The 21,918-nt window shown below is 46.2% G+C and overlaps 1 protein-coding gene across 4 annotated transcripts in view; it reads right to left on the bottom strand.

Annotated features, from left to right (window-relative positions):
- GCNT4 (glucosaminyl (N-acetyl) transferase 4) overlaps positions 1–19,237 on the bottom strand; it is a 221,353-nt gene extending 202,116 nt beyond the window's left edge. The window contains exon 1 of one of the 4 annotated variants that reach the window (XM_078675248.1): positions 19,106–19,237. The gene's annotated coding sequence lies outside the window, so the exon portion shown is untranslated. Of the gene's footprint in view, positions 1–19,009 lie in introns of all 4 variants that reach the window. The other 3 variants (XM_078675245.1, XM_078675249.1, XM_078675246.1) reach the window with 3 other exon arrangements.
- Between the last annotated feature and the right edge of the window lie 2,681 nt (positions 19,238–21,918).

The following is a 21,918-nucleotide window of genomic DNA, read 5'->3' as shown; positions in this document are numbered from 1 at the left end:
TCACTGTTCTTGACCTGGCTTTGGCCCTTACAAAGACCATAACCTTGATTTTCTCTGCATTCAAATCGAATCCCCTTACTTCGTAAAAAGTCAAAAATGTATCCAATAGTAAGCCCATGGGGCTTTGCGAGAGGAGTAGAGAATTATCTGCAAATGGCAGGATTAGTATCTTATTAAGAGAGTAATTTTTTGCAGTCACTTAAAACGTTAACAACCTTATTTACATACATGGAAAACAGGGTAGGCACGAGTATGCAACCTTGTCACACCCAGCGCCGAATAGGGATTTTACTAATTAATTTGCCCCGTTTCCCCAACTGACCTGCGAATAGGTTTTTCTTGGGCAACCTCACAAGAAGGTTTACCAGATTGCTAGGTGCACTAAGCCCTTATAAGACTTTCCAGAGTAATTCTCAGGGCACCAGATCAAAGGTGGTCCTAGATCAACAAATACCACATACAATTTTTTGAGCAGCACATACTTCCAAGTAAGTAGTTTACACTAAAAGACCTGATGGCATGTGCTAGTTTTTACGCAGAGCCCGCTTGATAGGGTGACAGTATCTCATTTTCATGCATCTAATCGTGTAATTTGACTAAAACTTGCTTGGCAAAGATTACCTGTAGGTTGTCTATCAGGCTAATTGGTCTGTAATCGGAGGGGACCGAAGCATCTCCTTTCTTATGAATGGCAATTATCTCTGACCCCTCTCCATGTCTCTGGAATTTCTACCCCATCCACTATAGATCACCAGGTATGCGGTGAAGCCCTGGTGGTGCTTTTGCAATTTTTAGTCTGCCGATAGCCTTGTGTGTTTCATCTAGGTTAAAGGCTGGAACCATATTATTATTTACACCTGGGGATATACCAATGAATTGACTTATTGTTTGATTCCCTGTTATACTCCCGGTGCAGATGGTTTCTACCTTATCATATAACATGGTAAAATGGTTGACCCCAACATCGGGCTGTATATGGTAACCTGGGGTAGTGGCATTATCTAGGCTCCTGTGTGCTACGATTTCCTAAAAGGAGTGACTATCATTGCTCAAGGCAGCCACCAGTAGATCCTGTCAGTTTTAATCTGCCCAGTCGTGTTTAGCTCTGGTAAGAGAACTCCTGTGCCTATTTTGGCCTGCGACCATACCTAAGCGATCGCCCTCTCTGATGGCAGTCTTAAATTCATGCTTTGCTTTTTTGGCACTCAGGATTGAACCAGTCTATTTTCCTCCTCACAAATGGTTTATTCCCAGATGTCCTAGTTAAAAAAAAAAAAAAATTTTCAGTGGCTCACAGAGCTCCTTATGTGTTGCTAAGGTAATCTCAGGCTTTCTATATCTTGAAGATGATGCACAAATAGCTTGTAGATATTTGCGTTTAAATTGCTATCTTCGAGAACCCTAGGCCAGGTTACTCTCCTATGATTGTTATAAGGGGGTTCTTGAGCTGTGGAGTAACATCCAGGCAAGTCTCTTAAGAAGAGTGCCCCTCACAGATAAAATCAAATGGTTATGGTCACTCACAGTTCTGGAGGGAATCACCATATCGTCCACCAATGACCAGATACTGACATCCACCAAGATGCAATCAATGACACGGAGACTAAAACCTTGCTTAAATGTAGGCTGCCTATCTGAACGAGTCCTAAAATTGGATTTGGATTTAGATTTGGTTTGGATTTGTATAGTGCATGGCTACCCGGAGGTGTCCCAGCGCTGCGGAAGTGAACCATTGCACGCCCTTAAACTCCTCCTGACCACCAGGGAGGTGAGCTGGATGGCTGCTTTAGTAAAGTGAATACAACAGGCTTTATGGTCCAGGCTAGGAACTCCCCAGAGCTCATCTTCCTCTGCAATGAGAATATTGGAGGATAAGGTTTGAATAAGGTATTAAAGTCCCAGACAACTAAAATTTTAGTCTGGGGCTCGTAAGAAATAATAATATTGTCGGGGAAGGTCAAAACTGGGGAATCAGTGCCTGTGGACACAGACCTAGCATAGACATTTATAACAATTAGAATCAGAACCGTGAAGAAGTTGAGCTGAATCCCCACACACACACTCAAATATATTCACTGAGAAAAAAAACTGAGGTTAAAGTAACACTATAGTTAGATGAATAGTTCAGTGACAAAATTAATGTTTTGACCTAAAAAAAAACCACACACAAATTCACCAGTTATAGTTAGCAGAGCTAACTATAACTTGCACCCCCGCCATGCACTGCTTCTGTCACTCATGCCATGTTCGATGACATTATTTATGACATCACTGATGACACCTCAACTGAGCAAAATAGTAACGGAAATCACAAATATATTAGCACTAAGGAGCACAGAATGAAGAATGTCTGTGTTCAATATATTAGCGTGTATGTTTTCCCTACATTATCTATTCCTACCTGCTTGTAGCTAGTAATATGCTATTAAGAACGAGTAGTTACACAGAATAGTTAATCCAGAAGCAACACTAAACCTATCCTCACTTAATACACACATTGTACAAGCTGTGCAAAGCTATTCCTGGGGATGATGTTATATGTACTTGGAGATTTTCCTCACTTGTAGCTTGGTCTTCTCTGTCCATAGACAGAGCATTAAGCCCTTTTTGCATTAGTCCTCAAAAGGCTGCACGAGACGTTGTTCTTGTGACCTTGACGTGTGTGGGAATAACAGTGCAAAGAATAGTAGTTAAATACACTATTACAGGGAATAGAGGCCCAGTACTTTTGTCTCAAGATGTAAGTAGTAAGCTTCAAGTATATACATGTTTACAGAGCCTGCAATGTGGTAGGTTTGTATTTCTCATTTTCAGAATCATTTCTGCATTACTTTTTATTAAATAGTGAATTGTGTACTTTCTAGTATTTGACTTGGGTTTGTACTGCACCTTTATATTTTAAGATTTAACAATTTTATTAAGTGTTTACAGTACCGCTCGGGAGAGAGCCCGACATAATCAAATTGATAACAAAATATCAAAGAGATAGCAGCATTGGATATATCAAAGGGTACAGTTTGTATACAAAAGAAAACAAACTAAGAACTGTACGCAGACTTCCTCACACCTCCCACATTGACAAGCAAATTTCAATACACACATAGGACCATGAAGAGGAAACGGTGCATCATACATGTGGGCCCATAAACTTCTCATGAGACTATTCCTATGGGGATTGCGAAGGAACAGGAGGGAGATCAATGCCACGGTATGTAGTCCACTGAGACCATATCTTTCTGTGTTTTTGGGGGCAACCCCTCGCTTCAAACACTGCCATCTCCACACCCATACATTTATCTAGCTCTTTTCGCCACTTCCCTATCGTCGGCAGCCAAGTTCCCTTCCACAACTGGGCTATGTCCCTCTTGGCAATCGTAAGGGCTAGAAACAGTAAGTGTTGCTTATACAGATTCCCTCTGATGTCCTATTTACTATGGAGCAGGAACAATCGGGATCATGTGGTAGGTCCCTGGACAACACTTCTTTAAGGCATGACGATACCCTGCGCCAAAAAAGCTGTAATGCTAAGCAGCTCCACACCGTGTGAAGGAATGTCCCCTCTTCCCCAACGCAGCACAGGCACAGGGGGGATGGCACAACACCCATCTTCCAAAGCCGAATACAGGTGAAATACACCCGATGCACGTACTTGAACTGAGTAAGGCGGTACCTGGATGCTACTGCAGTGCCCATAGGGCTAGCAATCGCCTCCGCCTGGTCATCATCCGTCAGGTCCAGGTTGTCATCCTGCCACGCATTCCTCGTTCTATGTAGAGTTGTGGTGGAATGCGTCACCAATGTCTGGTATATTTGTCGTATTTTGTGTGCCTCGAGATCACCCATAAGGAGGCGGCCCTCAAGCGGGTGGAATTCAGGGAGGTAAGCCAGATTTGCAAGCACAGGGGCCAAGGCATGAAGTAGTTGGAGGTACCTGTAGAACTGGGATTTGTGGAGATGGCACTCCTCCTGAAGTTGCTGGAAGGATTTAAGGACAGTGCCTCGCATAATGTCTCCTAATGTGGAAATGCCACTCAATGGGTCCCACTGGCGGACACCTTGAGTACGGCCACCTGGCGTAAAAAATTACGGTTGGGGCCAGGTCACCGAAAGGTAACTTGGACTCAAACGTGCACAGCCTAAGGGTATAAATACTAACTAGATAACCGTTTTTACCTTAAATTATTACAATGCATCAAATGTTTTGACTGCTTATGCTTTACATTTAATATTCATTACACAGTCATTATGTAAATCTTGCAATTCAAGAACTCAATATATAAAAAAATACAAATGATCATCATTAATTGCACATTTCTTTTTTTGCAACAAAATGAAAACAACGGAAAATCCAATGAAAACGAGGCCCAATGCATTTCGGACCACTTGGCCCTTCGTCAGGAGAAAAAATCTGGAAAAAAGGCACAGCGAATATAATCATTTCTTATGCGCATCTTGGTGCCATCATTATAAATCATGAAAAGCTGATGGTAGGGGTGAAGGGATTGGACTGCAGTTTCTGTTGCCAGGATGTGAAGGTTCCTTCTAATGTTATGTTGTTATAATGTATTACGTACGAGAATCGCCCCAGGAGGGGTAACTTGGCGCAAATAAGAGGTCCTTCTTTTGTCTCTCTTCCTGATGACTGTCAGATGTGCCTGCGATAGTCAGGTGTAGAATGCTCGCACCTCTTTGTGCTTCGAGGGTACTTTGAGCTGGAGATGACCCATCTGTAAGGAGCATTACTTTTGACAAATGTTGAGTCCGGCTGACAGGCTGAGAAGAGCAAATCAAAGAACTACTAACCAGACCGGCTCTGAAAGTGCAGACAGAGAATACACATCCCCTGTTTCTATATTAAGAGTCTCAGAAGGTGTCCCAATTATTGTTCCAGTTCTCTTTGACCACAGAGGGTGTGCTCTGCCGAGTACCAAGGTCACTAGTGAGCAAACAGATCTTGATTTGGCCTGCTAGCCAGCTCCCCGGAGGTGAGGGGACATCCCCTGGAGTCTGGCGTGGCGTGAAAGAAGAGCAGTTCCTTGTCCAGGGACGACTGAAGGATCCCACCCTGAAAAAGAAGGAAGAGTAGGCTAGCCCCACAGGAGGAGCAGACTGCTGGCGTGGGCAAGCACAGCAATGTGGGTCCATCTGACAGGGACTTATGGAAGAACGACTGGCAAGCTTCAAATTCGGGGCTGGTAACCATCACCAAAGCGGAGAATTTGCAGGACTGTAGTAGTGTGCCTGAGCAGAGCGACCCTACATTCCTGCCGGGGCACTCATCCCAAATGTGTTCAAGCAGTCTGTGCCATTGACAAAAGATACTATCGCTAAATCACGACACTCGCCAAGAAAAGCTGAACTGTCTTTGCTGTTGCAGCTTTGCCATTTGCTCCACCTGTGCCTGAATGGAGTGATACTGTGGCTAGCCCTGTGATACTTCCCCAACATGTGCCTATGTGGACTACACCACTAGAAGTGAAGCTGCTGCCTTGACGCACTTGCCACTGTGTGTTCACTGTAAATGGGAGGCGGAAGAGAGGTCTACTGACGAACAGACATGCAGATGAGACAAATACCAAGAAATTGAGTGCCTGCTACCATCGCTAACACTGAGTGGAGTGCTGAAGGGCTTGTACTTGGCCCTGTTTGCAGCAATAGTAGGATATCAGAGGCAAATGACCCTGGCCCCTAAAGCTTTAGCACAGTAGCACCCGCTTGCCCCATAGCCCCGGACAGGGACTAGAATCATTATTTATTACAGCATATATAATCATGAAACAAAGATGCACATGGTTGTCTTACCATACAATATAAAGAAATATAATAATGGTATAATCAAAAAGAAAAGGAGTGCAACATAAAATAGACAGTCAAGTGATGCCAGACTGCCTTTCACTGTTTACCCAACAATACGCAAAGATTTTCACAACGTTGTAATCCTGACAATGCTCAATAAATGTTTTGCACTAAAAAAAAAAAAGATTTTCACAACGTGCACCTACTACAGCCTAATAGTCAACTTGTTTCAGCCAAGACGGCTAATCTGGTACCTAAGGCCTTCATCAGAATAAACTACAAAAAGCATACATTAAAAATAAATATAGATATATTACCTTAACGAGAAAACTGCAATTACAGCAATACAAGTTTAACCTGCATGACATGATAATCACCCATTTTAAAAGAGTTACTAATAATCGATCATCGAAAGAGAATCGCCTTGCAATGTTTGGAGGTGTATTTAGATGGTGGTATTGTTGCGTGTAGGAAAGAGAGGTCTATACATACTTTAACTCAAATTTTAGAGCTACATTCGCTCTTAAGAAACAAAATAATATAACACACAGCACGTTTAACGTGTTTGCTGCACCTGTCCTTAACGAAGGATCGAACCCAATGAATGCTTAGATAATCTAGGTCACATTTTCACTTGTATTCATTCAGTGGAGAACTAGAGGGTCTAGAAATAGCTTAGTGAGCAGTGGTGATTAGCAACATACTCTTGCTGCCGTTTTCTTCAAACAGTTAAGAAATATGTTACAATAACACATTTGTTGCGGTTAAGTACAGTGAGGCCAACGAGTCTCACTTGCCTTTAGCAATCACAGAGATATGTGGCTTTAATATTACTCCACTCAACAACTACCCCACCAACCGCCAACTTTTTTTTCTCAATAAAAATACAAAAGAGCAATTTGCACACACAGAATGGTGTTGCAGCTTACTAAAACTGAACAGGCGTTAGACTTAAATAATAGCATCAAGGCTAAACTCAAACGCAACGCAGCTTTCAAAGGAAACTTGTTTAAATAGGTTGAGTGAAACATGAAGAGAGGGCGAGGCACAAGCACAGACTTGCTAATTTGAGAGGGAAGTTTATTTCAGAGTCTGAAGCAAGCATCTATGGCAGCTTTTCTTCGAAAATGGTTTACGTTGCCGAAAGTCTATTGAATTTTAGATCTCTCTCTCAAGGTTGAATTCTTATTTTCTTATTTGGTATGTATACTGTACTGGAGCTCCTTATCTGCTGCCGATTGTATCTTAGTGCAGAGTCATCTATGCGGAAGTTAGACAAGCTACAAAGTGTGCAGTAATATGGAATGGTTATCTTTTTAAATGGAGTCCCTTTTTAATGCAATTCTATTGTCTCAATGTATTTTTATGCTTGCTCTTTTATGAATATAAATTCATTTTAATTTATATAATCAAATTAAAAAAACATCAATCATCCTGTGCCAGCAATTTGAGGTACATTGTTTAGAAGGGCTTTCTTAGAAAATGTAAAAACGAATAAATGTTCAACAAGCTGTCACTGTAAACTTGACTGTTACAAAGGAATTCTCCTTAAGTCAGAGATTTCGGGAGGTATTAACCACTCTGCCCAACATGACTCAACAGTTACAGTGACGACAGATGTGCAAGAAAATACGCATACGAAAAGTCGAGTCAATGGAGGCAAACACTTTAAGACACAGGCTCTTAACTCATGGTTGAACTAGAAATGGAAGGGCACTGTGAGAGCTTTGTGAATGCCTCAGTAGTGGTGTATAGTGTAGCTACGTGTAGAGGTGATTCATCGGAGCTCGAAGAAGTTTTCATGATATGGATATCAATGCATGATGCAGGTCACAACAGAGGTATACAGACTGGGGCCTTCGTCAGGGCTAGGTTTTGTTGAAATGTCCCTGTGTTATCTTAGTTGCACGAATTGCATGCCCTACCGTGAAGCCTAATGCGCTCACCTGTCTTCACTATGTCATCAAGTAGATTTTGCTCATATAACGCAGGGACATTTAAACAAAACCTAGCCCTGACGAAGGCCCCAGACCCATGTGGGCTCAGAGTGCGGGCCGAAACATGTTGGCACTTTTTAATGGGGTACAACTGAATGGATCATCGTCTGTATAACCCAGAATTTTGCACATTTTTATCTGTACCTCAGGTACCCTCTTAATAAACATAGTGTTTGGGTATACCTGCAGGTATTTACCGACAAATTAAATAGTTCAAAAAGAAGGAGAATAAAGGACTATATAGAAAAACCTATATAGAGAGAGAACCCCATATAAAGAAGAATTACAATTTTATTTGATTTATAAATAGTAAAACAATTAAGACAAATGCTCAGAACAATACACTGGTACATAAACAATTGTGTTGTACAATACAAAACCAGACATGTGGCAGACAGAAGGGATTACGTAACAAAAGAGGTTCAGAACAAAACTGAAACAACATCAAGTGTGACGATGCATCCTTCATTAGTTACGGCATATGTGGCTGTAACTAATGAAGGACGCATTGTCACACTTCATGTTTCAGTTTTGTCCTGAACCTCTTTTGTTATGTAATCCCTTCTGTCTGCCACTTGTCTTGTTTTGTATTGTATAACACAATTTTTTATGTACCAGTGTATTGTTCCGAGTGTTTGTCTTAATTGTTTTCCTATTTATAAATCAAATAAAATTGCCATTTTTGTAATTCTTCTTTATATGGGTTTCTCTCTCTATATAGTTTTTTCTATATAGTCCTTTTTTTCTCCTTTTTGAACTATTTAATTTGTCGGTATCACTGATTGCTTGTGAAATTTGTATGTCTATGTAAATAAGTATCTTGAACCGTTGTTAGGACTAAATATTGACTGCCCCTGGTTCAGGTGTGCAGGGCTGCCCCTGTTGTTGTTATTAATGGTGTTGGTTAATGACTCATCCTTCCGATGACAAGGGATGAGTTGCCTAATATCGCATACGCCCCTCTTAGTACACTCAGTTTTATACTCAGTCATGCCCAGATTGTTGCAGTTAGGCGGGACAAGCTTCTGTATTTCCAGCAAGTGAGTTGGGACCGTTGTGGCAGAAAGGTTTGTCTCTTCCCCTGTTGCTGGTTGCATCGGGGTGCATAGCCGCTCAGGGCGGCGACAATTGTCCACAAGGCGTGCCGCTGGGAGTTTGAGGTTGTGGGGCTCTGAGGTTCGGTGTCTGCAGCTTTAGAAGGGGGGTGCATTTGTGGCCCTGGGGGGCGAATGTGTCCATGGGTAATATGGTGTTCGGGTGGTGCTTTTTGTATTTAGCGCTTGGCTTCCCTTCCTCTCCCGCTGCCCCTCCCACCCCCGCAGATCCAACTGACGGTTTGCAGCAGCATGTAAAAGGTGATGGTGATTGTCTTGCGCCGAAAACGTGACACAGTTATGGGGTCCCGGGAGAGAAGGGGGCAGTGAGCCCAAAGTTACACTTGATTAGGCACTGAATATTGTGGCTGAATTGTTAAACTCCCAAAAAGCTGCGACAGCCTTTAGGTTCTGCCTGGAAGACACCGGAGGTTTGTCTAGGGGAAGCGTTGACCAGGACATTGGCAGGGAAGATCACAGCAATTCCCAGTCTCACCCTGGCACTGGCAGCTACCCCATTTCTCATTGCAATAATGGAAAGCCTTATTATCATTGCGCCAAATGAGTCAACCTAAGAAACCATTAGCTTCAGCTTCCAAAGTTATGCTCCTATGTTTGCTTACAGAATTCAGTGGCTCTGAGTGCCATGACCGGGCTGTCAGTATGTCCCATTTAGTCAGACTTAAGGAGATTTACTGGGCTGAATCCAGGACCTGCAGAGGCGAAGTCATCCGCAGCTGGTGCCATGGGCCTCGTCCAAGTCAAGGGTTCAGATGCCAGTAACATGGGCAATGGCACCCTCCATTGACCACCTGACTGCCGCACATCCATACTCTATTTCCAGACGGGAGGTTTGGGATACGATTTGACCCGCTGCGAGTAATACAGCCGGCTATCTTTTGGAGGCTTCATAGCAGGGTTTATCACGCTGACCTAGAATGCAAAGTCTCTGGGGACAAAGTAGAGCACACATTAGTCCTCCATTTCCAGGTCCCATGAAGACGCCATATTTTCATGTGCAAAATCTGGGGGTTCTTTCAGGCAAACTCCACTTGGTTTATCATTCAATGGGCTAGAAACAGAGATTGGAAGGGGCTTTTTTATCATCAGCGACCTGTGTCCCAAATAAGGGGATAGACAAAATGTCGGTTTCCGTAGGCAGGCATGAGTCTCCCCAACCTCCTCTATTCCACCCAGGCTCTGAATAAGGAAATAAAATTTACTTTCGCAGGCCTGGGCAAACAATTGTAATAGAATTCAGTCGCTGCTTCAGCCAGCTGAGCTCACACCGAGTTTCACAGGCTGAGGGGTTGTTCCTCCATGCAATGTTCCCAGTCCGGTACAGGGGGAGGCAGATTTTGGTGCAGTTTAGCATACCTCCAAGGTGTCTCTGAGGGTTTGAGGCGTCTTTCTGGTTGTTGACTGAGTAGAGCCATTTCCATTAGTTTTCCGCCAGGGTCTTGTGTCCTTCAGCAGCCCCACATCAGAGACATTTAGATTTCAGCATTAATCCAATGCCTAAATTTGAGCCTCATCATCCAGGCCAGAATCATTAGTCCACTGGGGGTGGCTTGACTAACTACTTTAAGAGTATAAATGGCACATGTGCTAGTGGTGCAGGATAATTTTTCCTTTTTGGTCCACCTTGTGTCAACTCTTGTACGGAGATGAACATACTGGTTTAATAAAGACTTTGTTTTAGTTAGAAGGTATGATCAGGGCAGATTGGTGGCCTATTTCGGATATGCCCCTGACCGGTATTTGCTGACTTGAAACTGGGTCGTGGCCGGCTTGTTCAAACTGGGTGGGGCGAGCTGTCTAACAGCCAATATCCAGCATCGTCAGATCGGAAGGCTCGGCGAGCAAGGGATGCTTGCCTTGCTCGCATGTGCAGGCGATTTTCGCAGCCTTGGCCTCGCATGCTACCCTGCGTTTGGTTTAACTAACTAGGGCGCAGTAATGGAAATGTTTCAGGCATGCACTGAGAAATGGGTTTTACGCAATTATGCTATACCATAAACCTTATCTGGTTCAAGTAATCTGGCCAAGGAGTGGCTGCGTGCTCTCAGGTGCTGAAGATGGTCAGTTTGCTGACATGCCTTTCTAAATTTTGGTAGCAAGCTTGCACGTCTTTGTGGTTTTGCTTGCCGATGACAACATCTTTAATAAAAAAAGCTGCCGGACTTGTGCCCTAATGTAGATAACAAAACAACATCATTGTGTCCAGAGGCCCAGCGCGTAAGGCTTAAAGAATTCTCACACGGGGTAGAACAAGGTGTGTGAAACTGGTGCTTAGGAAACCCAGAGGGAGCATGGGTGATTAATAGGCAGTGGGTAACAGCAATCCACCAGTCCGCCTCTCGTACGGGTAGTAACTGGGCTGCAGCCATGACCTGCAGCTCGGTGGAGAGGTCCTTCACACCTGGTGTCAGGGGCCTTGTCCAAGTCAAGGGTCAAGCCATAGAAGTAAGAGCGAGGGCACCTTTCATTTGATCACCTGACTGCAACACATTGACCCAAATTCCACGCAGCAGTCTTGGGATACAATTTGACCTGTCTGCTGAGCTGCAGCTGGCGGTTCTTTTGGGGGGCTCCATAACATGGTGTATCACGTTGGCCTAGCATACTCCAATAGGGCAATAGCAGAGGCACATGGGTCCTCCATTTTCACTCTTCCAGGTACCCGTAAAGGTGCAGTTGCCAATTTAGTACCAGCAAGCAGGGTATCAAACATCCCGTATTCCGCGCCAACATGCTTAGGTGAGCACGTGCGCATCACAAATGCCCAATTAGGTTACATCCAATAAGCACGGTACACAGAGAACTGTAAGAGAGGAAAGTCAGGCAGGCTGGTTGTAACCCTTACTGCCACCTGCACTGGCACATCTTGTAAGGATTGGCTGGGCAAAAGGGTATTGCCCACTGCCAGGCAATGTTGACAACTCATCCACAATAAGCAGAGTTTATGTTTATCTAGGGCCGCTCATCCACAGCTCTGCAATTGGCCCCATCAGTTGTCAGCGTCTTGAATTAACAAGATTACAACCAGAGAGGAGCAGATGGGTTAGCCTTTATAGCAGAGGTGACAAGAGGGATTTAGGGGCACAGTGGCGTTCCATGCAGCATGGCCCTCGCCGTTCACAACACAGGTTTATTTCTCACATATTATGGTGGGGGAGCAATTTAGGTACACCCAGCAAGTCCAGGGTTCTCTAAGTAGTGGGACAGGATAAGAAGCTGAATACTGCAAAGATGAGTGTGGATTAGTTTGAGCACGAATATTACCTTAACGGCAGACAATGCCATTTCCGAACAGTGGGCTGTCCCCTCAGTAGGGTTGAAAAATGGTTTGGAGCATAGATGCTGACTAACCACCAGAACCAATTTGCAGTTAACTTTATGGAGGGGCAAGTAAATTGCTCATATGCTCTACTCCACGCCCTCAAAGCATATAGTGTTGAAAACCTTTTCGACACCCTGGTATACCTTGAGCATAAGCTGTATATGGGCTGCGTCGCTGGGATGGTGGACACCAGCTAGTGTCACAGCATCTGATGATCACAGCCAGACTGAGGGTTTTTTGCAGGAAATAGGACATGAAAGAGCAGAATTTTAGGAGTACTTTATAGGAACGCAGGCCTTATCGATTTGGAGCCTCTTTTAGGGGGAGGAAGGCTGAAAACACGGAATGGGGGGTAAGTCTGGCTCAATAACCATCTTCACCAAGCAGCAGTGCCAAGTGTTGCCAGGTGTCTCTCAGTGACAGACAAGTGCATTCAGGGAGCTGCAGGAGGTAGCGAGGTTACTTGCAGTAGGGCAGTGTGGTCCCAGCATACCCACAAAAGGGGACTGCAGCAAAACATGAAACTGGGAATCTTGATTCCAACAGTATCATTGTTATTAATACGCACGACTCTGGTTATGCGGGATATGAATGTTCCAGCCTGAATTACAAGGTGACTAGAAGGTAAGCTGAATGCAGCTTTGATTTTGTGGAGGGCTATAGCTGGAGCGAGCACCCAGGGTCACAGCTGGTTAGCACGTATGTGTGTATTGGTGATCCAGCTTTAGTTAAACAAGCCTGGTAGGTGGCATGAGTTGTCACTCCAGAAGGGTGCTGTGACTGCAATAGTGTGCACAGTACGAACATTACGGTATGCCATGGTAGCAATCATAAAGGTCAGTGCGAATGTCTGGTCAATTTCAACAAGTATGTGCACTCTGCTCCCAAGGCAGGTTATGGGTTGCTTCAGTTAAGCACAAAATTCCCCCCCTATAGCCATAGTAGATAGGCTGGTTGTGGAAGCGGTCATCTAACAAGTGTGCTGCTGTCTCATAAATTAGGGAAACAGATGTTAAGGCACATAAAGCGCTAGAAGGATTGCAACTACAGGTTGCAGGATGTTGGAGCCTACATTAGCTTGAAGGGTAATATTGCTGTGGTTAAGAGTAGAGCTCCCCCCTGGGAGGCCATCACATTCCTACAGATCTTGTATGTATGTATGTATGTATTTATTTATTTGTTAAGCGCGGCTGCCACCCAAAGGGTATCCTGGCGCTGAGACTGCGTCTGTACTACAGGCAGGACTGCCATTACATTTATCTTGGGAACAAGAACGTTTTAAGATCCTTTTTAAAGGAGGGGAGATCCTGTCTGCTCCTCAGCGCCAACGGGAGTGTGTTCCACAGAGTAGCAGCCGTGAAACCAAACGCCCGACCGCCCATCCTCACTCTATTGATCCTTGGGACCGTCACTAGAAACGCGGAGGAGGATCTTAAGGATCTAGTGGCGCAATACCAAGAGAAGAGATTTTGAATCGGCGTCGGCCCCTGTCCATGCAGGGCCTTAAAAACAAGACATGCTGCCTTGAACGAGATTCTCTGCTGGACAGGTAGCCAGTGAAGATCAGCCAATGCTCCAGTGGAAGAGGCAGATCGAGGACGCGCTAGGGCCAGCTTAGCTGCCATATTTTGTATCCTCTGGAGTTTTAGGATTAGAATTTTTGGGGCCCCCAGAAGTAGTGCGTTGCAGTAATCTAAACGACTAAGAATAGAACTGCGCACTACTTCTGTTCTAGCCTCTGCAGGGAGGAGTGGTAGAATCTTGTGTAGGGCGCGAAGTAGGCCCATACAAGTCGCTATGGTTCTGTTCACCGAAGCATCAAGCTGCAGGTTGGATTCAAACAGAACTCCCAGATTACGGGCCGACTCAGCGGCCTCTACCGTACCAGGAATAGATACAGGCCAAAAGTCGTCCGGAAGCGGGCGCGGTGTACGGTCTAAGGAGCAATGAACCACTTCCGTTTTTGAGCTGTTAAATTGGAGCGAGTTCGCACACAGCCACTCGGCTGTAGCCGACATACAGCGATGAAATGTGTCTATTGACACTGCCTTGGGGCCCTCGAATGAGAAAATCAACTGGGTGTCATCGGCATAATTGATGACCGATATGCCGAATGACTTTATCAAAGCGACCAGAGGTTGGAGGTACAAGTTGAATAAGATTGGACTGATCGCCGATCCCTGGGGGACGCCTTGTTCCACACAGTGAGTGGCAGATTGGTAAGGTGGTAAAGCCACTGCCTGCTGTCTGTTACTAAGATAGGATGTAATCCAGCTCGAAGCCAGGCCAGTTACTCCTGTCATCTGCAGACGGCTCAGCAATACTGCATGGTCCACCGTGTCGAACGCGGTCGACATGTCAAGCAGCACTAAAAATGCTGATTTGCCCATGTCGACTCGCGCCCGTAGATCGTCCAACACGGCGACCAATGCAGTTTCCGTGCCGTGTGCCGGCCTAAAGCCGAACTGTGATGTGTCCAGGCAGGAGTTGTTTTCCAGGAAACTGGATAGAGTTCTTGTGACCCACTTCTCTACAACCTTTATTATAAAAGGCAAGAGCGAGATGGGCCTGTAATTGGCCGGAATTGAAGGGTCCAGAGAAGCTTTCTTCAGCAAAGGTCTAATAATTGCCATTTTCCAGCTTTCTGGAACCACTGCTGTACTTAGTGACTGACAGCAGATAGTGTGGAGTGGCGGGAACAGCTCATTTTGAAAGGCCTTCCAGATTTTGTGAGGCATAGGATCAAGTGGTGATCCTGAGGACACACCGTTTGCCAGAAGGCAGAATTCTTCCAAGGAGGGACACGGAAAGCAGGACAGCTGAGCCACCATGACGGGTGATTCTGTTGGGGAGAGCAAGGAAGATGTAAACTGAGGAGAACTCTGAAGTCCACTCAGAATTTTCCTAATTTTCTCCTCAAACGCATCAGCCACCGAATCACACAGGTCCTGGGAGATGGGAATAGTCGAGGCAGCACAAGGCGGATGGGCTAAGTTGTTTACCAATTTAAACAATGCCTGCGATTTATTGGCGGCCCTGGTCAAAGTGTCCGCCAAAAACTGGGCCTTGGCTTTCTTCAGCTGGATCTTATATTCCTGCAAGGTCGCTTTATATGCAACCTTGTCTGCTTCTCTATATTCTCTTCTCCAGAGTCGTTCCGCCTGCTTACAGCTAAGTTTTTGCTGGCCCAGATCCTCCGTAAACCAGGCGTTGGTTCTTCTAGGTCTGTCCCCCACTTTCCTTAGAGGAACCAATATATCCAGAGATGTTACAATCTGCTGGCAGAAGACCTGATAACTTTTATCCACATTGTCCTCCACCACAAAGGGCTTGGACAGCAAGGTAGGTCTAGTTGAAGATTTCAAGAGACGAGACCACTGCCTGCCGGTCCTAACAGCACCTGGGCCGCCCGTCTTCCGAATACTAGGTAAGAGGACAGACAGCAGGACCAATGAATGGTCGGTCCAGCATTGAGCCATGACTTCTCCCAAAGAGACTAAATCACTGTTGGCAAATACAAGATCTAGAGTATGTCCTCTAGCATGGGTAGGTGCCTTAACCAGCTGTGCAAGTTGTACATTGCTACATGCTTGGCATAGTTCTCTATACGCCAGGTCTTGAGGGCCAGAGGGCCAAAGGTTAAAGTCACCTAACACTAATAGTCTAGAGTGGGAGTTTGAGAGGTTGTAGATCAGGTCTACCAGAGGCTGAACATCCGTGGAGGTTGGGGAGGGTGGTCTATAACATAAAAGACCCGCCACCAAGGTACCGCCTTGGGCCGTGATGGAAAAACCCATGAGCTCAAACCCTGATACCTCCTTCACCTCCAGCTGTGTAAACGCGATTGAGTCTCTGAAAATGTAACCCAATCCACCACCTCTGCCAGTTGTTCTAGGCGAATGTTTTATAAGGTACCCCGACGGGCAGGCCCATCCAAGCTCGACTTCACAATTAGAATTAGTCCAGGTCTCTGTTACGAAGAGGACGTCAAGATGTAAAGAGTCTATCAGCAATGCAATTTCCGCATGATGCTTTACAAGAGAACGGACGTTTAGTAGGCCACATCTTGTGAGGCAGTTGTACATTACCGGAGAAGGATAAACAGCGCCATGCCCAAGTTCACAGACTGAAGGGGCTTTGGCTTCATCAGGCACGGGCTAATCCAGGCAAACACCAAAGGTTATTTTGACAAAGATGGGGTGCACTTGTCACAAGTGAGCATGGAGCTGATCCAATGGGACATGAAGTAGGCCCTGGAAATAGTGTGTTGCAGGTGAGGAAAGTAGCAGTGTTGGTGGGGGGCTCTGTAGGCGACGGGGGCCGCCCCCGGGGCTATGGTGGAGTTACAGGGCGATCTGGAGGCAGAAGGGTACCTCTTCATGAGCACAATAGGGGTGCCAGTGCCAAATCCCAGGAGTCCTCATGGCAGGTCCCTGAAAGAAAATCGTCAGCACCCCGCTAGTCCTGAGGGCGGTTGTAAGCCTGAACAACGGGGGCTTGCCTTGCAACGCTCCACCCTGAAAGAGGCGTGAGTATGATGGTGGACCAGTGGTCTGCTTGATCCTAGGGAGGGGGACCACACCATATATCGTAGCACTGATTGGGTTGGCCACAGTGCAATTTGGCACATCAGCCAGGTAGGGCAGCGTAGGTTAGTCACTAATGCCTGCCCTTGGATCCCTCGCAAAATAACCGACCATGTTGCATACTTTTGTATGGAATAAACCTGCAGCAATATTTTCCCAAACAAAAAATTGTGTTGTGTATTTATTTTTTCCATCATGCATGCTATTTCGCATTGGGTGGGGAGTGTTGCCTATATAGGCACTATGTGGCTTCATGCGGCCCCCTTAATGCCACTTAGGCACACCAGCACTCCTTCTAGTCGGGGGACCCAGGGAGAAGTCCCTCTGCCTGGCGTGCAGGTCGCATCATTTCCAGCGCTTAAAGGGTTGGGGGGACGGTACTTATACCTCCCCCTGCCTTTCTAACGCCCTCTTTGCACCGGACACGCTGTAACACACCATACCACTTACCCAGCGTGTGGATGGGTAGCATGGCTAGGTAGGACCTTGTAATGTTTTCTTTTTGTGTTGCAGGCATAGTTACAGGGCGATCAGGAGGCTGAAGGGTACCTCTTCAGGAGCACCAAATCCAGGAGTCCTCATGACAGGTCCCTGAAAGAAAAGCGTAGGCGCCCCGCTGGTCCTGAGGGTGGTTGTAAACCTGAACAACCGGGGGCTTGCCTAGCAACTCTCCCCCCTGAAAGGGGCACGAGTAAGATGGTGGTCCAGTGGTCTACGTGATACTAGGGAGGGGATCACACCTTAATTGGTAGCACTGATTGGGTTGGCCTCAGTGCAATTTGGCTCAGGCGGGCAGCAGGGCAGCGTAGGTTAGTCACCGCTGCCTGCCCTTGGATCGCCCGTAAGACAACCCACCATGTTGCATACTTTTGTATGGAATAAACCTGCAGCAATATTCTCTCAAACAAAATAATTGTGTTGTGTATTTATTTATTCCATCATGCAATGCATGCTTTTTCTCATCGGGTGGGGAGTGTTGCCTATATAGGCACTATGTCACTAGTAGTTTTGCTGCTATTCGCCCTTCGCTCTTAATTGAGGAGCGAATCAAACCTGATGTGCGGCAAAGTTCAATCTCTTAATACAATTCTGTTTTTTAATTATTGATAATTGGCATTCGAACAGCTCGCGACCGGGTGTTAATAAGGCACCACAGCACTTGCACACAGTGTTGGAAATGCCAGTGCCCTGTGAATGTCCACCGATGCATTGAGGCTTGATGGAGTACATACCGCACCACATAAAAGACGCGCACCTCACCCCTGAGGAGAGGAACGCAGATTAATTGTCGGTGGAAGCCACTTTAGGAAGAGGGCGGGGGGTCTTATCTCCCATTTATTCCCCATTGGGCTCTCCCTGCATATCCTGTACAAAGTAATTGTCGTGAACAAAAAAATGATGTGTCCGCCCAAATGCATGAATCTTTAATGGTGCTGCGTGCTCACTTAGCGAGAATGAGTATCGGCTTCGTTGTGAGATCTTGGGCTTCAGATGCGCCTCAACCGCACTCTCACGCAGGCTTCCGGCGACCCTCGCAGGGCAAAGTCTGGCGCTTGCTTACGCTCGATTCAAGACAAAAAGTACAGGTTCGCGACTGCAACGCTGAGGAGGAACATTCTGCTTGTCAACGCATGCCAGGGGAGACTCGTTGCAGCTCTGACATAAGCAACAGGAAGGGCGCACTCAAACTTGTTTAGACTGAAAATAGCACGTTCTGCTCGCGGGACTGCGGAGATGCGCACACACGAGAGTGCGACGTGAGATGATGGAATACGGGTAAGAAGTACACAAACACCCGACAGGAGAGGATTACAAAATAACTTCTCTCGCCGTGGGCACCTTGTGGGGCAACCAAACAACCCGCCAGAAAAACATCGTTAACACACGTAGGTAGACCTCTCCCCTCCAGGTTCTCTCCCAGCAGTCACACACTACGGGAGGCGGAACAACGAAACATAAGCAAACCGCCAAAAGTCTCATACGGCCATCCTCGCAAATAGGCAAGTGGTGGGGGCAGAAAAGAAACTTTCGAACACACCTGGCAAACTCGCTCTTAACCCGAGGGACGTGCACGCGCCCGCTTACGGGGACCGGCAGGTCTTCACAACAGCTCTCCTAACTTACAAGTCTATCGTTCACTTTAATACAAGCGGTTACGGGTGAAACAAACGTTTGCACTGCTGCTCTAAGCACACATAACAAAAACCGAGTACTCACGGCCCGCTTGCAGTAGTATCACAAACTCTGCCTCAGAGTTTCTCTTCTCTGCCGCTACTTGGATCTACCTACCGCTGGCTGCCGCTTCTTCTTCAGCACTCCAGGGTTGGCTCGCGCTGTCAGCCCCGTGACGTCCCGGAAAAGAGGCTGGGCGGCCGCCGTCGACGGGAGGGGCGTTTGTCAAACCCCTCTATGCAGCGGGAGCCTCCCTTCTTATCTACAGACTCTGTGGCAGGATTGTGTAGCTGGCAGAGTGCGCCATGATTTGTAACTAGAAGAGTTTTGACTCAGCTTACCAGTGGTTAGAGCTGCGCGAGCCACTGAAAGCTCGAGCCTGATACCTGGCTCTAGTTTAGCTCGAGGTCTTTTGGGACCCTCGAGTGAGTCCAAAACGAGCCGAGCTTGAATGTGCATTCTTCTGCCTGCCACCCGTGCGCTAATCCGTGGCGCCAACAATTAAATAAATAACATTTGATGTAAAAGGAGACGAAAATAGTTACCCATTTAGTGGCTGAATGATACAATGTGAAAAGAAATTCCTAGAATTCTTCCGGGCTTAAACAATTTGTGTAATTCTACACAAATAATGTATTTCCTTTTTCCTCATAGCATTTGAGAGCATTTTGAATATGTGAGTTCAGGGTGTGTGCTGCTATCCGAGCACCTTCCTTGTTTCTGATTTAAATAGACTTCACTACAATTTTGCTCTATCTAAAAATCTAGGCTACATATAGGGTGCAATGGACAACTGAAGTGCCTCTTAATTCAGCAATAGCTTTGTTATGGCGGAGGATGGGACGTGAATAAATTAAGTTCATGTTTAACTGTCAGTTTTAATAAATGCCTCTCAATTCAGTTGTATAATCTCATTACTAGATTGAAACACTTCCACATATTAATGCAAAACTCTTTTTTTTATTTTGAAGAGTCTTTATCATATTTTTATATAGTGTTTGTTGCACAGTTTATGTGCCAAACGTTTTCTGAGCTCAACTGGTCCACGGGCTGTTAAAGCCCCTCCAGACCCTCAGCTCTGGCTAGGCTCTCAGTGTTAATTTGTTGGTGTGCCCACCTCTACCAGAGGTGGCAAGTGACTGGAGACGGTCCAAATCTGCGGGTTCTCCCCAAAAATTTAACATCTACGGAAATATTTATAAATGTCTGCGGGAACGTAAGGTGAAACTTGCAAAAATGGGCGTGAACAACTCTTAAACCAATGACACCTAGCAATTTACAAACCCAAGAAGTCTAGCACTGGCAACCAACCCTTTGACTCTTACATTGCTTGTTTTGTCTTGGCTTATGCAAAATGTATTGGGTGAGCTGCTGGATCCTCATCAATATATATATATATATATTACCTACTGGCGGTCGCCAGTAGGTATATATAGTTAGGATCGATTTCCATAGGGAAATCGCAACATCCTATTTGGAATAACTTTGGCGCCGGTTGAGCAATCAGGCTGAATTTTTCAGCAACTTTGCCTCGCGGCTCTCCGCTCCTTCCCTGAAAGTTTGGGGGGGATTCATCAAGCGGGGGCTGAGATAAAAGGGGGGTCCCAAAACGTGTTTTCCCCATGTTAATTTCCATAGGGCGGTCTGTCGCAGTTTTAGCTCGAACGGCTGAATGGATTTGCACCAAACTTGGCAAAATTGTAGGGACTGGTAGCCCGATGTGCCTTTACTATGTCTCAAGATATGTGCTTCAGTGGATTTTGAGTAATTTAGGTTTAAAAAAAATTATATATCTGTAAGCGCGCCCCGGTACGCGTACCGGGGAGCGCTCCGGGCGCGCCACGCGACTTGCGCACGGCAAGCTGATTGGTTCTCGGGTGTCTGTAAACATTCGAAACAGTCAGCAGCGGCCGCCATCTTGTGTCTCGGTAGGATTGAGATACAAGAGGTGGCAAAAATCAAAGGGGGAAATTAGCAAAAGGGGGCAGGGTACACCCCCCCTGACCCCTAGGTTTGATGTGGGGGCCATAAAAGGGCGATGTTCGCGGGGGGAGCGCCCGGTACGCGCACCGGGGAGCGTACCAGGGAGCGTACTTAAGTGAAAAATAGTGAAAATAATAGTGTAAAATAATCATTTTGAGTGATTACAGGTAGGGTAGCTCTGAAAAGAGCTTTTGGGTTCTGTGGCTGTTTTAGGTACCTACAAGTGTGTCCCACACACACCCACATGCACACAACCCCACACCCACACACCCACACACTCCCCACACACACTTCACACATGCACACTTCCACCCACAGTCAAACACCCCACACCGACACCTTACACATCCACACCCACACCCACATCCCACACACCCACACTCAAACACACACCTCACCCCCCTTCCACCACACACACACACACATGCACATACACTCAAATATCTCACAGACACACCTCACACAACCCACACATACATCTCCCCCCCACACACACACAGAGACAACTCACAGACACGTCCACACATCTCATACATACATACACATCCTACACACATACCTCCCACACCCACACCCACCCCACACACACCTCACACACCCACACTCCCACCTACACTCAAACACCCCACACACTCACAACCACACACACACCTTACATACCAATATCCCCACCCACATCCATATACCCCACACACCTATACACCTCATCCCCCATGACACACACACATACACACCTCACAGACACCCCCCGCACATCCCCCACACACACCTCCCCCACGTCTACAGATGGGGAAAACTAAGTGAAATACTAAAATAATAATTTCTCCCCACACACAGTTCACACACGCACACTTCCACCCACACTGAAACACCCTACACCCCCACATCGACACCTTGCATATCCACACCCACACCCACATCCCACACACCCACACTCAAACACACAC

Source organism: Lissotriton helveticus, chromosome 2_1 (assembly GCF_964261635.1).
Source record: "Lissotriton helveticus chromosome 2_1, aLisHel1.1, whole genome shotgun sequence".
Classification (NCBI taxonomy): domain Eukaryota; kingdom Metazoa; phylum Chordata; class Amphibia; order Caudata; family Salamandridae; genus Lissotriton; species Lissotriton helveticus.
This window is presented reverse-complemented; position numbering and strand designations above follow the sequence as displayed.